This window comes from Nicotiana tabacum, chromosome 1 (assembly GCF_000715075.1).
Source record: "Nicotiana tabacum cultivar K326 chromosome 1, ASM71507v2, whole genome shotgun sequence".
Taxonomy (NCBI): domain Eukaryota; kingdom Viridiplantae; phylum Streptophyta; class Magnoliopsida; order Solanales; family Solanaceae; genus Nicotiana; species Nicotiana tabacum.
In genome coordinates this window covers 77,658,057-77,673,349 of record NC_134080.1, presented here as the reverse complement: position 1 = coordinate 77,673,349, position 15,293 = coordinate 77,658,057, and the positions used below count along the sequence as shown (strand labels likewise).

The 15,293-nt window shown below is 38.1% G+C and overlaps 1 long non-coding RNA gene across 2 annotated transcripts; it reads left to right on the top strand.

Annotated features, from left to right (window-relative positions):
* The first annotated feature begins 1,860 nt into the window (after positions 1–1,860).
* Positions 1,861–4,739, top strand: LOC107799252 (uncharacterized). Of its 2 annotated transcripts, none has more exons than XR_001651092.2 (3): positions 1,861–2,161; positions 3,863–4,060; positions 4,257–4,739. It is a non-coding gene; the product is annotated as an uncharacterized LOC107799252 (long non-coding RNA). The 2 variants fall into 2 exon arrangements; XR_001651091.2 differs by having other exon boundaries at positions 1,863–2,161; positions 4,264–4,739.
* Positions 4,740–15,293: the final 10,554 nt, after the last annotated feature.

Here is a 15,293-nt window from a genome sequence, read left to right as displayed (position 1 = left end):
ATCATCTTCCACTTCTCATAAGGAACATGGTACTCCACTTACCACTACTGAAGATGAAGAAAGAATGGAGATGCAGCTCATGGAACTCTTCACAACAGAACACAGAGTGTGGGGAAATCAAATTCTTCCAAATCTTCCCTACCAATCAAACTTCAGTCCCAAACTGCAAACACAAAAGTTCCCATCTGTGTGACAAGTTAATCACTTTCTGTTATTCTAGAGTTAGATAAGTTTTTTTTTTAAAAAAAAACACAAAAACAACAAAAAAAACATTTTTCCTTAGTTCCTTCTGTATCACCACTCCAGAATAGAATCCAAAGTGAAAGTCCGAAGGAATACTACTTGAAGGATGCCCACAGAAGTTTGAGATACCTTAAGGGAACTCAGGACCTGGTCCCGTATTACCTATCAGGTGACAACATTTTTAATCCTGTTGGGTATGATAATGTTAACTATGCAGGTTTTTCTGTGGAAATGAAAAGCACTTCTGGAACGGTTCACTTGCCATGATTATGTCTCATCCCTTGGGGGACAAGGAAGCAAAACTCAATGACCTCGTCAACAACTGAAGAAGAATCTCAAAACAAGAGGACCAAGCACATTGAGGGGTGGGATTATCTTCTGAGGGTCAATATGAAGAAAAGGTTGATCTGTAGAAAGTCTTGCAAAACAGAAGACCAAATTTCAGATATCTTTGTCAAAGCCTTAAGTAGAGAATATTCTGGATCAAACAAGGTGAAGATGGGGTCATAAGAGTCTAATAAAGAACCCGATCCTCCATCAGCTGGCTATGCAAGACACCGTTAGGTAAAGTTAGCTAAAGTGTTTTCTGACCAAGCCTAACTCACATCAATACCGTTGCAGGTAAACACGCATAACGATCATAGAAGCTAAATGTACAGTATGAACTACGAGAGAGGAGCTGCTAAAACCTTTTTCAAAAATTGGTCTGGCATCAGGTTCCTGTACCCTAGGTTAGTAGTAATGTGCTTATTGTGCATGGCTTCACAAAACAATTTTTTTTAACAAAATTAACTCAACTGCCACATCATCCGACTTTTCAAAGTCTACATGTCATGTCTTGTCTTTCAAATCCCTTCATCCCTTCTTCACGGTAACGCTTTCCCACAAACCTACCGCCGTTTTTAGAACTATTCAGAACCTGTTTCTCTCTCCTCTCATCATTAGCCCTTCTTCCAATAAAACTTTCTCTCTCTCTCACAGCAAGTCATGAACCTTCATCTCTTTTGTGTAGCTGTGATCCTCTCTTCATCTCTCTCTCACTCTACTAGTCTTCCAAGTACTCCTATAATGACAATCGAACAATCGCCTCATTCTTCCACCATTAACACCACTCCCTCTTTCCTATCATCCCTGAAATCATCCCTAGAGCTTCACTATTTCACTCATTCTTCTAGTTTACCCACACCTGTCTCCTGCTCTTTTCCTATAGTCTTTCCTTTTCTGACAAACCCTGTTTTTCTCCCATATATTGAGAACTCTATGTCTTGTCACTCCTCTGATCTCATCAAAGAACACTCAGGGGGTTTCATCTTTGAAGTGTTAGAGGTCCCTGAGGATGATCCTGATCAGTATCTGAACTCCTCTATTTTAGACTAAGTGACTCTCAAAGAGTCACCGGAAAAAGAAGCAATGCACACTACAAGAAAAAGACTTATTAGTGACCAAAATCTAGCGACGGGTTGCAAATCTCGTCCCTAAAAGTTTACTTATAAGGACGATATTGATTTCTAGTCCCTAGTTCTCCATTTTATTTTTTAATTAGCGAAGGGACTAAATTCGGCCACTAAAATAGTTGAATTCTAGTTTTTAATACTGTTATTTAGTGGAGTAGACCACATTATTTAGCTTTACCTTAAAAAGATGAAATAAACAAAAATAAAAACTCTGTAATTAGAACTCAGTTCTCTGAAAATTCCATCTCTCCTTCTCAAAACCTTGAAAACCCTAGACCTTATCTCTCAAACCCGTAAGATCCCTAAATCTTCATCTCTCAAGATTTCATTTTTTCGATTTCTTCTTATATTGTTAGAGAGACATGGGTAGCCGTTGGATGGAGTACTGATGTTCTTCCTTCTGCAAAGTTGTTGAATATTGCATTGTTCTTAAATCAGATACAAGTTTGTGGGCTGATTTTTGAGTATGTCAAAAATTATCCTTTTATATGTATTCTATAATGGTTTATCTAGTTATTCCATATTGTTTGGGTCAATTCTTCTCCAAAAGTTATAACAAATCTAGCTAGGGCTTGAGCTCCAGATATATTTTGGGATTCTCGATAAACTATGTCCAATAAAGTAAATTTCTTATCATTATTGGCGACGAGGTAGTGATTTCATTCCAAGATAATTTTTTATGGATTTACATTGTGATTACAAATTTTTGTTTTTTGATTGTTAAACTAAAACGTTTTTCTTTGTTTGCTTGCTTTATTATTTTTCGCTTTTAATGTCAATGTATAAATATTCATATGAGTTGTGACATATTATCACAGAAATGTCTTACTGAATTCAAATGTAACGATAAAGATATTTTGTCATGAATTTGAATTTTAAATGTAAATTGCATCAGTTTATGACATGATAATTTTGGAAGGGTCTATGGGGGATATTTGTTACTTCTTGCGCTATTAAATGTGATGGTCACATGTAATGCGAGAAGAAAATAGAAGAATATTAGACGGTTTATGTTGTGAAAGAAGGGTGTTAATAATTAGTTTAGGAGTTTTGAACTTCAAAACTTGTACCAGGAATGAGATTATTTTTCAGTGGTTATAAAAGGATGTAGCACAGTAGTTAAAATTTATCATGTTCATTTGATTGTTTGTATATCTAAGTAGTTGAGTAATCAATAGAGTTAGAGGCTCCCTTATTGAGTTATGGTTTCTTTTCTTTTTCCATAGAAATAATGTACTATGTTTTGTTCTAATTTTGAGCTTATGTTTGATCAGTGGATTAAGATATTCTTTGTGTTTGGCCATGATACTCCCTTTGAGTTAACTTGTACCTATTTTCACATCTTAGATTTGATATTTGCATTATCCCAGCACTTTTACAAGCTTCAATCCATTGAGATGTATAATATTCTTGTGAAGCCAATCTCATTGGTGCAAAGTTATGTAGAAATTCTTAGTTTCACTATTCTTTGTTTGGCGTATCTCTAGTTATTTTTCTTATCTGCTAATGAAATCATGATCTTGGTTGTTAATATATTTTTTTCGATGTCAGTTGCTACATTTCAGGATTAGCTATTGTTATCCTTTATCTTATTTGACTTTTTTGACTTCTTGGAGAATAATAGGAGCAAAAATATGAGTATGCAGTTAATTTAGGTTGAGCAACTGTACCCTTTTTCCAAAGTAATATCATTAAACTGGAAAATACTATTATTTGTCATGACTTGAGTGACATTCAAATTTGTGAACAAACTATATCCCCCGGTTATCATAAATAAGTAGTTGAAAAGTGAAGTATTTGAGCAGTGCTAGAAAAGAAATACTTTTTTTTGTTTGAGTTGCTATGTCATTGTTTAGAATGTCTTGATTTCATTTACATTATTCTCTATGCAAGGAAATTACTTCCTTGAATGTTATGAATGGGCAGCTTTAAAAGATAGTAAAACATGCAACTAATTCTGATGTCCTTAAGATGGTCTAGCTGAAAATATTGTGACCAACATATTAGTTGAACTACTAGAATTCCCTACTACCTTATTTCATTTGAGCACAATGAAGTATGCTATCCAAATGGTTAGTTATTGGAAATGCTTTCGTGCACAGTAGCATATTTTATTTTTATTTATTTCCTAGTTGTATAGGCTAATATGGTGTTAATATGTGCAGGTACAAGTGAAGGTCCAAGTATATTCAAACAGCAAGATTTTGAACACAAAGTGCAGAGAATTTTCACCTTAATGAAATATATGAAAAATACCTTTAACAAAAAATTTCCTCGAATAATAGAGTCCATATGAAGATGCTACACTAGGAGAAATTTTGTTCCCTTAGAGGCTGTACAGAGTTTAACCATTGCACCAAGAGGTACTAAGATGAAATATTAGGATATAGTTTGAATATTAATGTAGTTCAAGACTAGCAGCTTGATGGTTTTTAGCTTTAATTTGTTGTAGTTATGCACTATTTTAGACTTTGCTGTAGAGATGCAATCTCCATTGAGTTCAGCTTCTTGACGTACTCAGTTTTAACAACAGTTGAGACTAATTAATACCGTGTGAAGTTCTCAGGGCGAAGTGGATGCAGAAATGAAGATTTGTTGAATATGAAGATATTTTACCAAGGCAGTTTCATAGTAGAAAAAAAGGCTTAGCAGAGGGGATTCAAACCACAACAAAAACATCGGCCTCTTACACTAGACATTATTCCTGCAGACAAAAGCTAATACAACATTTATCCAATTATGTTCCTTACTGCTACAAAACTAAGTTATTTCTTTACGATTGTTGGTTGATCTAATTTTTGCCTTTAAAGTAATATTTTTAACTTATTATATTAGTTTAATTACTCACTTTGGAATGTATTAAATATACTAGTATAGCGAGGATATTTAGATGGTTGTACTATGTAAAGTTCATATTCAGAAATATGTTGGAGGTAAGGTATATGTCCCCCTCCTTGTATTTGACATGTTAATGAAATCTACATCAAGGTCTCAATGATTTAACCTTGATGTGTATATATCAAATCTTGATGTTACTGGTAATTTTGTCTATATTATGCTAATTATTTTTCTCGCAAATTGTATAATATTCTGGTAATAAATTGGATATGAAACAATTAGCAATCAGACTTTTGGTCCTTAAAGATCTTTAAGGACTATAATTTTTGGTCCCTAAATATATAAATGTGCCAGATGGGTCATTGTCTAAGGGATAGAAATCTGGTCCTAAATGTGTTTTAGAGACCAGAATAATTTTAGTCGCTAAAACTCTTTAACAACCAGTCATTACGCTCGTCCTTATTACCTTTTAGAGACAGAGCCTATAGCGACTAGTGACGACCAGATTTTACTGGTCTCTATTGACACTTTAAGACCAGAATCGGACTTTTAGGGACCATTTTTCTCGTATATAAAAGACAATTTTCTTGTAGTGACATAACATCATGGCTATCACTGTTGAGAGTCTGATGAATGAAGGAGCATATCTCTCGTCTGAGTATCAGGGGGAAGAAACTCCATTCCTAGGAGATGTAAGAACCACAATATTCCTCGAGTCTTTAGCTCATGAGATGCTCTCAAAAAAACCTTCTGAAGAACCTGATTCTCTTCCATGCAAACCCTCTCCTGTACCTCCTGATCACTCTAAGCTCGTAGAGTCCTCCTCCAAATCACCCTCTATTAGGTCACAACAGCAAGAGAGTTTTGAGTCCACATTGCAGAAAAGTAAGAGGAGTGTCAAGACACGGAAAAAGAGGATAATGAATCAAAGGGAATTTGTCACTAACAAAAGTGTTCCAGTAAGTGGGATTGACAAAAATGCTCCAATGGAACCTGGTTCCTTAGTACAACAATCTATGAAAACTCAAAAGTCTATGGATAAAGCTTCCGATGAAACTATTGAGCAACAAAATGGTTCATCCGTGAAGGGCAGCAACAAGTCCAAAAGGAGTCAAACTGAGCAAGCCATGTCTGAAGATGATATTGTGGGGTTAGTAAGCTTGAAAGGAAAGTCTGGTAAAGGGTCTAGCAAATGAAAATGGGAAACTATTAAAGAACCTGGTGCACTAAGGACCATGTCCTGTGATAGTGGTTTTTGGCAGTAGAGATTAAGAAATCAGAAAGTCTTGTGGGGTCGTACATTTGACCCAACAATTTCGAAGATGACCGGTATGAGACAAATTCTTGAGATTGTGGAATTTCAACAATGGGAACACTTGTTTGAAGGGAGCATGCCTCTGGTGTACGAAGATGCGGTACAAACCTTTTACACATCTCTCTTCACTATTGAGGGGGATCACATTTGTGCGCTACTAAATGGAGTAGACATACTACTTGACGCTTCAACATTGGGAAAGGTTCTCAGAATTCCATGTGAAGGGATATCCTCAGTCAAGGGTGTCTATGGTGTAAACTTTAGGAGAGCCATCATGAAGGAGCAAGCTATTCAGTAGGGGGAACAAGTGCATAAGAAGGTATTGCTTCTTGAGTATCAGCTTCTCTTTGAACTGGTCAATAAGGTGCTCTTACCTCGTTTTGAGAGGCGATCTATTGCTACAAAATCGGATATGGTCTTAATAGAAGACCTTGATGAGTTTGTCCTAATAAATTTTCCAGCAATCATGGTAGATCATATGCAAAAGTTGGCAAACTTTAAAGGTGGGAATCATGGGCTACCATATGGCTTTCTCCTCACTCAGATGTTTAGATTCTACAAGGTCCCCTTGGGGAGTCCCAGAGTAGGCGCACGCAAGAAAACCTTCTCTAAGATCACTATAGAAGAATGCGAATATTTAGAAAGAGTTGGTGGAAGCATCTTGACCATTTCTCAGCTGATCAACGCTCAAAATGTAGCTTCTAAAGAGATCAAAAGGTTGAGGGGTCAAAATGCCATACTGGAAACTCAGCTCAGTCAAGCAGTTAAAGGACCTGATTCTATTAATGAAGAAGTTGCACTACTGACAAAGGAAAATGATAAACTTCGGGCACAATTACTTGAAGAACAACTGTCTGCAAATACTCAACTAGACCTGGTTCTCAAAACCATTGCTGTCTCTTCTTCCAAGCCTCCTTCTTCTAGTGTCCCCTAGGATCCTCTTAGTGTCCAGCTATTTTTGCTCTAATATTTTATGGCTACTGTTTTATTTTTGTTTGCCTTTATTTTTGTGATGGCATGCTGGAATTCACAATTACTACTCCTGTCTTGCTCAGTCCATTGTAAACATTAATAAAACAGCTCTCCTTTTTGCCTGTACAATGCTGTGTTCCTCTGTCTTCTCTTTTTTGTCATGTTGTGTGCATATATATGGAATGAGCTAGCTGTGTTAGACTTCTTTATGCTACATTCCTGCTTGTGCTCTTTTTAATGATGCCAAAAGGGGGAAGAATATAAGATTCAGGGGGAACTTTGTTTGGGAATATCAGACTTTGTGTGGGAATATCAGATTTCAAGAGAGCTATGAGATTAAGGGGGTACTTTGTGTAGTTTCTGGTATCTTATCTGGTTATTTCTGCTTTAAACAAATACTATTCATGCCTAAGTTTGTCATCATCAAAAAGGGGAAAATTGATGGGTTTTCAATGTCTTGGCCTTATGCTTCTTATATTTTGATGATGTAACAAACTTATTGTGAAGAACCAGATAGAGAACCTGGCCCACATGGTATACATTTCAACTGACCTGGTCCAAGTCTAAAAATCAGCAAATGAATGAACGACTACAGGGAGGAACACAACAGGGACCTGGTGACCTGGTCCCATAGGGTTCTCCGACACAAGTACAAGTTAGTGACTGTTCGCAATCATTATAAAGAGGAACACAACAGGGACCTGGTCCCTTAGGGTTCTCTGATAGAAGTACATGTCAACTGTACAGTTGGAACGTAGCAGCAGAAAGTGACCATCTCGCAACTGTTACAGAAGAGGAACACAACTAAGATCTAGTCCGTTAGTGTTCTCTAACAGAAGTAAAAGTCGACTATCTAGCTGGAACGCAACTGCACAAAAGTGGCTGTGCAGACAGTACAACAATCACTTCTCATTGGGAAGAAGCGTGTACCAAGAATTGACATCACTATCTATTGTAATGTCTTTTGTGATATAACAACCTGGTGCAAGGCACAACATTTTTGTGCATTCAGTGATACTCTCTCAAGCATAACAGTATTTATTCGGCATTGAAGTCATTGGTGTGTCAAGATTAAGAAGACAACTCCACTAAGGATCAGTTTTTAGAAGAGTTTATGTACATTCGTAGTTGAGTTGTAATCTTGTTATTTACTCTTCATTGTATTTCCTAGTTTGCTTTCTTAGAAGCTTTGACATAGGAAAAAAAACCAAAAATCTGTAAACTTCTGAGTTTATCTTGTGACTAGGAATAATCATAAGTTTAAAGCCTTTGTAACTAGGAGAGTTATAAAGTGGCTTGTGGTGAGAGCATCACAAGTTAGTTGAAGTCTTTGTAATAGGGTTATTGCAAAGCGGCTTGTAATAGGGATATTGTAAGTTAGTAAAGTTACAAGCCTACAAGAGTAGGTCGTGGTTTTTTGACCCCCTTGTGTGGGATTTTTCCACGTAAAAATCCATTGTCTTCTTTACTTTCAGTTTCTATAGCATTCTCAGTATTATCTCATATAGTACCTATGAGCACGTGATTTTTGCCCTATATGAATTACTCCAACAAATTCAAAACAAAATAATTTCTTTTAGTGTTTGCAATTTTGTTAGATTTCGTGGCGTTTTCTGTTAATTATTTGCATTTGTCTGTGCACATTTATTTTATTTTATTTATGAAAAATACAAAAAATATGTTGCATCTGCATTTAGGATTTAATTTTTTATTTTTAGATTAATTAGCAAATTAGTTTTAAAAAAAATGAAAATCACAAAAAATAATTCATTTTGCATTTTTATTTTTTAATTTTGAATTGTATAATTTTTCTTTAAATTTAGGATTTAATACCATGGTGAGTGATTAATCTAATTGGGTAGGTTAATTTAGTTTAAAAATTATTATTAATTAATTTGGGATTTATTTTAATTTTAGAAAGAAAGGAATTTTGAAATTGAAAATGAAAAGAAAGAAATGAAAGAAATCCAACTCTGGGCTAAAACCTATTTAATTGCCCCAGCCCAGACGGAATGACCCAATGCCTGGCCCAAACCCCCTAACCCGGTCCGGCTTCCCCCCAAACGAAACGACGTCGGTTCATGGGCAACAGATCAGGACCGTCGAGGTTTCTTGATCGGACGGTCCTGAAGCCCAGGTCCCTTAGTATTTAAATGTCCAAACCTGCCCCCCCACCCCTCACCCATCTCCCTCACAAACCCGCCCCTGCCAAACCCTAACGCCGCCGCCCTAAATTCCCCCACCGTCGGAGGCAGTGCCACTACGGACCGACCTCAGATTAATACCAAATACCCTCCTCAACTCCCTCAGTCCAAATCTACAAGCACTTTCCATCGAACAAGCCCAGAACGTCTCGAATCTTGATTTGAAAGAAAACCCTAGCGCCGCCCCTGTGTTCTCCGGTGGCGGCGCCGCCTCGGTTCGACCCCAAAATCACACCCCTGAACCCCCGTCTCTCCCTCACCCCAAATCCCCACATATATTCCCTCGAATCACCCCAGAACTCTCCAAATGTCAAATCTGAGTTCGAACCCTAAAAATTCCGTCAAAGCTGTGGGCATGCATGGCCTTAAGCCTCAGATCTACTCGAGTTTGAAGTCTTATTCAACACGAATTGCTGCTGCTCATTTGTTCTTGACAAAGAACAAGTGATTAGCATCAGTTCCGTTGAAATCAAGGTGTCTGACGCCATTTCGGGTTTGCTAGGGTAAGTTTCCTTCCCTTTTTCTTTTCTATCCGAGTTTACCTTCTATTCCTCTTCTTTTATTCTCCCTTTCTTTAAGTTTTTTTTACCTTGACTGGGATTCGAACAAAGTTCTGAACCTAGGTTCTCTTAAGATTGATTTTGCGTTTGTATCTATGTCATTGGCTTTTCAGCTTTCTTTTTTTTGAAGTTTATGGTCTGGTTAATTTTTCATTAGTGCCACGCTCAAATTCCTCATTTTTGTCTTTGTTTTGAGCTTAATTAGTGAGCTTAATTAGTTCCCCGTTTGTTTGGTATTGTTAATTAGTTAATTTATTTGGTTTTTAATTTTTCTGAGTTCATTTGGGTTTCGTCTTTGGGCTTTGAGGTCAGTCTAAGATCTCATGATTAAAGGCGTTCTATTTGGCCTGATTCAAAGCCCATGTCTGGCTAATCATTGAGCCCGTTTGGGGATTCAAAGCCCATGTTCAAGTCTGGCCGGGTTTCAAGGTAAAATACAGGGGTAATAGGGGTAAATTGGGTAAGTCACCTAAGGGAATCTTGCTATAACAAACTAGGAAGCTTCTAGGAAGCTGAGGAAGGGGTTGGTTTTGATTTTCTATTTTTTTTATAAGGGTATTTGAGCTATAATGAAAATTGAAAAGGGGGCAAAGTGCAAAACTAAGCCTGCCATAATAGCTTGCCTATAAAGGCAGCTTTTCTTGCCTTTCAAGGCAAGACCCAAGAGCTGAAAAGAAGATAAGCTCAGAAAAATACAAAAATGGCAGGCATTTTACTGTTTCATTGAATTTCAGTGATTGTGGATTCCTTTTCAACTTCTGAAACTATTTTTACTCATCCGAGTGGGAAAGGGACTGAACTTGGTCGCCAAAAGTTGGGTCTGAAGTTTTGTTGGGCTACCGAGTGTTTGATTTTGTTGTATTGAGCTGTTGTACATAGTTTCTGGGGTTGGGACTGGTTTTGCTGGCTGTCTTATTGTTGATTCTTGTTGCTGCTCCTGGTGATTTTTCATTTTTGTCTTTGTTCATTCCCAGGTACACATCTTTGCACTCTATTCGAATGTAAAGCTTGATGTGGGAAATCAAAAATGGAATCCGAAGCTTTGAGTTGTATTCAGTTTAAGTTTAAATTAAGAATAAGCATGCTCGTCTACTTTGTTTTGCTGGAAATTTCACTTACTGCCTCTCAACTGTGAACAATGGGATCAACCTTTAATCTCTGAATGTCATACGACATGGTAGCCTAGTCTAATGTCTACCTCAGTATAAGTTCTTTATATGTAGTCATTTTACTATTCATTTGTCTCGAGGTCAGTAGTTGGACTGATTTAGATACTGTTGACTCAAGATTGTTTATTTTACGGACTAGTAGATCAGATTGAAATTGGTATTTACGTTTAACTTGCTTGAGTTTTGTATCGCATTTTCTGGTACAATTTAGAATTCAAGCAAACTGTTCGCTCTCGATGAACTGTGATTCAGACTATGAATTTACAGTTCAACGAGTACCAAATCTGGTAAAGTACCATCAGGATTCGAGTTCCATGTAATATGTTGATGATTTAGCTGTGAATTCTTATTATTCAATGTTCAATTTTTTTAGAAAATGACGATCACTTGGGGCGTATTGCATCTTTGGTTTATACGCATGTCAGTTAGTCATGTGCTGGCTAGGGCCAGTAGGCCCAGCTGACGTTTGGGCCTGTTCTTGGAAGCCCCTCTGGAAATAAGGAGTGATCTCGATGTTTTTGTTTGTTCTGGGCCTCTTCATGAGCCTAAAAGTTTTATTGTTGCTAATGTTAACTAATAGGGGTGGTCCGACTTCTGAACATCTAACGCCCCTCCCCCTTTACCTAATAGTTGCATTCCTCGGCCTTAATTCGTATTAGTTCAATTATTTGTGGTAATTAATTTGAGGCAAGACATAATTAGACACTTAGTAACAAATGGCTCTTGTGTTAATTTCATAATATAGATGTAAAATAACAAATATTTGTAGAGAAACCTTTAGGGCCGTTTAAAAGACTATCGTGATTGTGGACACGTTCGCGTGACACAGTTACAATTTCTTAAAAAATAAATCGGAGTATACGTTCGCGTAACTTCGCTAAACTTTCTTAATAATACAAAGCACTATTAATTATGGACACGTTCGCGTGACATGATTTTTGACGCGCCAAAGGAAAAGAGTATACGTATGCGTAACTCAATTCTTTAACTACGAATAATCAAGTGATTTAAAAGCGGTAAAGGGTAAGTGCACATAGGATCTAAAATCAGTAATTAAACAATTCTAATAAGACAAGTATGATCAAAGCGATCGTGCTGGAACCACGAAACTCGGGATTGCCTAAAACCTTCTCCCGGGTTAACAGAATTCCTTACCCGGATTTCTGTGTTCGCGGACCGATAATAGAGTCAAACTTCCTCGATTCGGGATTTTAAACCGGTGACTTGGGACACCCTAAATTATCCCAAGTGGCGACTCTAATTTTTAATAAATAAACAATCCCAATTCGATTGTCCTTTAATTGGAAAAACTCCGTTGTATTTATACCTTTTACTGGGTGTAGGTAAAAAGGAGGTGTGACAGCTCTGGCGACTCTGCTGGGGATCGAATCCAAAATCTCTGGTTCAGGGTTCAAGAATTCAAGCTTGTTAACATGAGTTTTACTTGGCTTTATTTATTGTTAATATTACTGTATTCTGTGAATCTTTTGTGCTAAATGCTATCTGTTTACCGCTTTAATATTATCTGAATTGTATATAACTGTCTTCTTACGCCACCCATCTGAGTCTTCTGGAAATGGTGCATACGTTCGCGTAGCCCGCTTTTTCTGTAGAAATTATACCAAATAGAACGAGGCTGGGAAAATGACAAGGCCGGGTAGACTTCAGTGCTCCCGGTACGTCGCCCCCTCCTCGGCCCCAGTTGTCCGCTCGGGTACCCCAAGTCTAGACCAAAACCCCAGGATTTAAACCTAGAAAAACACAGCCCCATGTCGGATCCCTAGTAGGAACGTTTGTTTGCATCATGTGCATTTGACTTAAGGGACTCAACACAGGGGTTGGGTCCGTCTATGATAGGTATGCAAATAACAGACCATCATGATGCATTCTACATGCTATGTGAACATTTATTTTGGCTTGCATGCTGACCGGCCAGGGAAAATAAAGCGGAAAAGGGGGAAAACCATGAGTGGTATAGGGAAGGAAATAAAACCCGGTTCTAAACATCCCGGTATTTGAAAAGCGTCCTGAAACTCTGCCCAAAAATTTTCAAAAAAGAGTTATTTCAAAAGAGTCAAACACTATGTTCTTTTAAATGTGTCAAAACTGACCGAACTACGCAGGTCTGATTCTCACCGGATGTGGGATACGTAGGCAACCTACATAAGGTTCGGCCTTTTTTTTTAAAAAAAAAAAAGAGAAAAGAAAAAACAAGAAAAGAAAGTCGGTGGTCGAGTGAATGCAATCTTGATTTTTGGTCAAAATAAGCCGATCCGCTTCGGCTATGTCTTAAACCGTTCTTGCCGAGGTAGCCTCAGAGTATTTTTCAGTTTTCGAAAGGCTATTTTCATAAAAGAATGGACAAGTTTGTGAGGGGTAATAAAATAATTCCCCCCGGCCTAAAAATTCGCGTGAAATTAGGAAGGGGTCACATTTGCAAAAATAGCCATTTGGCTAAAATTGGCATATAGGGGAAAAGATTATGGTTCTTTTCTGCTTTTATTTTCTCTTTTTTCTTTCCTTCTTCAAAAAAAACTGTTTACAAAAGGGTCAACTCGAGTCAACCCTAACCTTAATTTTCCACAGGAACAAATGAATACCATCCAGGAACCACCAGAAGTGGTCAGGGAACAGGCTCGGCTACACTTGCGTATGTGGTAGAATGATCTAGATGACGATGGTCAAAAATAGGTGAAAAAGCACTTGGGTGCTCTTATAGACATCTTTGAAATCAAACCACGGGAAGATCTGATCAAAGCATTGGTAACTTTCTAGGATCCTGTCCACAATGTCTTTCGTTTCTCTGATTTTGAGATCACCCCTTCTTTGGAGGAGATAGCCGGGTACATTGAATTCGGACGGGATTTGAGGAAGCAACAACTTATATTTCCAAGGGTTCCATCGGTGTACAAGTTCTTCGACCTCCTGAATATTAGTAAACAGACGAATAAAGAACGTGGGAGCAACGGGTGTTGTGCTTTCCATTTCTTATACTTCAGGTTCGGGCATTCTGTTGGTTTTGAAACACATGAAAAGGGTCTGAGCAACAAAAAAAACAAGGGCCTTTGGCAAATTCATCGTCGGTTCGCATTTATTGTGGCATTCGTGGGGATCATGGTTTTTCCAAATGAGAAAGGGACGGTGGATATTCGTATGGATAGAATTGCACAAATCCTTACAACCAAGGAAAATCATACACTTGCCCTATTGGTGCTAGCAGGTATCTACCGCACATTGACTTTATGCAAAGCAGGGGCTCAATTTTTTGAGGGTTGCAACTTCATTCTACAAATGTGGTTGATCGAGCATCTTTGCCATCATCCCAGATTCATGAGTTACGGTTCAAGCCCAAATAACTTCATCATTAGTTACGAGGAGAGGATAAAAGATTACAACACACCAGAAGGATTTGAAGCATGGGTTTCTCATTTGAAAGTTCTTGACACAGGTCAGGTCGAGTGGACTATAGGATGGCTTCCGAGGACAGAGGCCATCTATATGACTGCTACCCAAGGATACCTGAGGATAATGGGCGTAAGGAGTATTCAGCCATATGCACCGCAGAGGGTCTTGAGGCTATTGGAAAGGTATCAGATTGTGCTTGAAGATGAAGATCTAAGCACCCAGGTCATAGAGTTACATCCAGAAGCTGCATTGCTTGAGGCTGTAGTTCAGCAGGATTGGAGTAGCTGCCGGTATCTAAAAAATGACACCCACGTACCAGATATCACTAAGAGGGAAGTAGATCCAAATTATGTTGCTTGGTTTGAGAAAATGTCTTATGTAAACAACGAGCCAGAGCCCGAGAGGCCCTCCAAAAGGCCTCATGTTCAAGCCTTTGATGATAAAATTCAGAAGAGGTTAGCTTGGGGGAGAAGGAAAAGGAATATAAGGCCATTATCCATGGTCTGCGAGAAGAATTGAGAAATGTCACCTTCAACAATGATTCGCAGGCACAAGAGGCCGAAGGTGAAAGGAGAAGATTGGTGCGAGAAAATGAAGCCCTCAGAGCTCAGGTTCGACAGTTGAAAATTGAAGCCGAGAACCCAGGCCGAAGCAGGAAAGATGAGAGGCTCATTTACAACCTCACTCAAAAGGTACGTGACTATGAAGATGACCTACAGAAAGCTGAGTCTGAACTAGCAAAAGCACGAGCAAGGTTGTCTAAAAGCGCCGAAGGGCTTGAAGCTTTCGTTCAACAAATTAAAGAAAGATATGAAATAGGGGTTACAGGTTGGGAAGAGGTGATTGGCAACCTCGAGCGTGAAATGGTTAAACAAGTCAAGAATTTTAAGGCTGAAAGAGAACATTGTTACGCTTTAATGGCACGACTAGAAAGGGACTTGCAACAACTCCAAGAGCAGAACCAGGTAGTCGAACGAACTTTGGAAGCCAGAACCGAACAAGAGAAGGGCATTGTTGCGACCAAAATACTCACGCAAGTGCACGTGATCGACAAGTAATATAGTAGTAAGTAGAGTATCGTTCCCACGAGGAATTGTGATCAACTTATCGACTGATGTAGACTCAAACAATTA